Below are 2,500 nucleotides of genomic sequence, written 5' to 3'. Positions count from 1 at the left end.
GTGTGGATGGTGAGCTGGATTTGCCATCTGCCTGAATCAGCAAGAATTGTAGACTGGTTTAGCGTGCGATTCCTATGTCAAACATTCATGCCATCGAATGCATAGTTTTGTTGATCAGTGATGTATTTTGTCATTTCATTTTTGTTATTGTATAAAATCCGTCATTTCTATTGGCTTCTTCATATCACTTCACTTGAAAGGTCGCTCTGTAATACCAATCTTCTTTATTTTGTTTGATCATGGGCATATGTTTGTACATAGTATTTGTTGTTTTGATATATATATATATATCTAAGAGGAATTTTTTTTTTATCTCTCATTTCTGAGAAGAAAAGTGGAGAAAAATAGAGAAACCTACAAAGAAAAGGGGTCTCTTCTTTCTTTCTTACTTTTTTTTTAATATATCGGTAATTTTTCTCGTCCAAAGATTATCGTAGGCTTGTTAAAAACCAATGTCTTCTTAACATCGCACGGGAAAGGTGCTAACCTAGCTTCAGTCACTCGTAACGTGCCATGCCTAGAACTTAAGGTGTGTCTGAATGGTCATTGTAACAGGTGGTTTGCATCATCACCTTTCATCATGTGCGTGTCTGTCTGTCTGTCTGTGCTGTCTGTGTGCTCTGGCAGGAATCCGGGGTACAGGGGGAAGCTGTGGGGTCTACCGTGTTACTAAACAGGATTTGTTTTTTACCCTTTTTGTTAGATTAAGTGTTGCTATTTAGGTTTTTACTCAGTTGTTTATCTCTCTTTCTATCTATCTCTTTCTCTCTCTTTCTGTCTCTGTCTCTCTCTCTCTCTCTCTCTCTCTCTCTCTCTCTCTCTCTCTCTCTCTCTCTCTCTCTCTCTCTCTCTCTCTCTCTCTCTCTCTCTCTCTCTCTCTCTCTCCCCTCCTTTCCTCCTCCTCCTACTCAATCAGTCTACCTTCCTACACTATTCTTCAGCAAAAAAAACAACAACAACAACAATCTATAGGTTACAAAGTCTCAATCAGGGATGTTAACATTAACAAGCAGGGTCGACAGCCACTCCCCTTGCGCATGGCTGTTTGTTTCCTGTCATGCATACCTTTAGAGAGTAGTAGTACATGCCATTTACCTCATAATGATTTCCACCATCAGCTGTCTACGACCTTCACAGCACCATAGAATGATTTCCTTTTTGGTAAAGTCCATGACGAAGAAGATCGACCACATAACGTGTGTGTGAACTGTAAATTATTTTCCCAAAATAAAATGTTAACTTTAGAGTTGGAGGGTCTGTTATTTTTCCTGGAAAATTTGACAGTGAGAGTCTCAATGTTGAAAATACTCCTGTGTGTTCATGTAAGAGCGTTGATTATATTGATAACAATAGTGATGATTATAGTAATGATGACAATGTTAAGAATTATGATAATAATAACTAATAATCATCTTCATAGCAATAATAGCACTAGTAATAATCATTATCATTATGATAATAATGCTACTAATAGAAATAAAAATAAATAGAATAATGATATTGATAATAACAATAACAATAAGAAAAAGAACACCAACAATAATGGTGATAAAGAAAGTAGATGAAAAAAATAATTGTTTTTTTTTCGATTTCATTTCCTACGGATTTTAAAGTGCATGTTAGTGTGTGCCCTGCATAATATTGCATACACAATATCTCTAATATAAACAAAGTGTGTTTGCTGTAGGAGGCAAATTAATCGTAAAAAGTTTATCATACAATTTATTTCCCTAAGCGTTAAATTCTAAGATATATATTAGATTTTCTATTTTACTTATGAATAATATCACATGGAGTATAACTGCAATCACGATGTAATAACAATAAAATTATTCCCTTTTAATAACCACACCAAAAGAGAATGTAACAGCATATATATATATATTAATATATATATATATAATATATATATATATATATTATATATATATATATATATATATATATAATATATATATATATATATATATATATACATATATATATATATATATATATATTTATATATTATATATATATATATATATATATGTATATGTATATATGTATATGTATATGTATATATATTTATATATAATATATATATAGATATATATATATACATAATATATTATATATATATATATTATATAAAATATATAATATATAAATATTAATATATATATATATATATATACATATACCGCCACATACACATCAACACACACACACACACACGATATATATATATATATATATATATTATATATATATATATATATATATATATATAGATCTATATATATATAGATATGTACATATATATATATTTATATATATATGTATATAATTATAGAGTATATATATATATATATATATATATATATATATATATATATATATATTTATATAAGGAAGGTATGAGATATAAGTATATATATATATATATAGAGATATAGATAGGATATATATAATGAGAGTTGAGAGAGAGAGAGAGAGAGAGAGAGAGAGAGAGAGAGAG

At 29.0% G+C, this 2,500-nt stretch overlaps 1 protein-coding gene across 1 annotated transcript in view; it reads left to right on the top strand.

Moving 5' to 3' along the window:
* Positions 1–884, top strand: part of LOC122265135 (glucose dehydrogenase [FAD, quinone]) — a gene marked incomplete at its 5' end in the record, with an annotated part of 19,442 nt that extends 18,558 nt beyond the window's left edge. The window contains 1 exon segment of the mRNA XM_086550624.1: positions 1–884. This exon segment is cut by the window's left edge and continues 1,224 nt beyond it.
* Positions 885–2,500: the final 1,616 nt, after the last annotated feature.

Source organism: Penaeus japonicus, unplaced genomic scaffold, assembly GCF_977035675.1.
Source record: "Penaeus japonicus unplaced genomic scaffold, GWHDUDI00000001_assembly GWHDUDI00000024, whole genome shotgun sequence".
NCBI lineage: Eukaryota > Metazoa > Arthropoda > Malacostraca > Decapoda > Penaeidae > Penaeus > Penaeus japonicus.
This window is presented reverse-complemented; position numbering and strand designations above follow the sequence as displayed.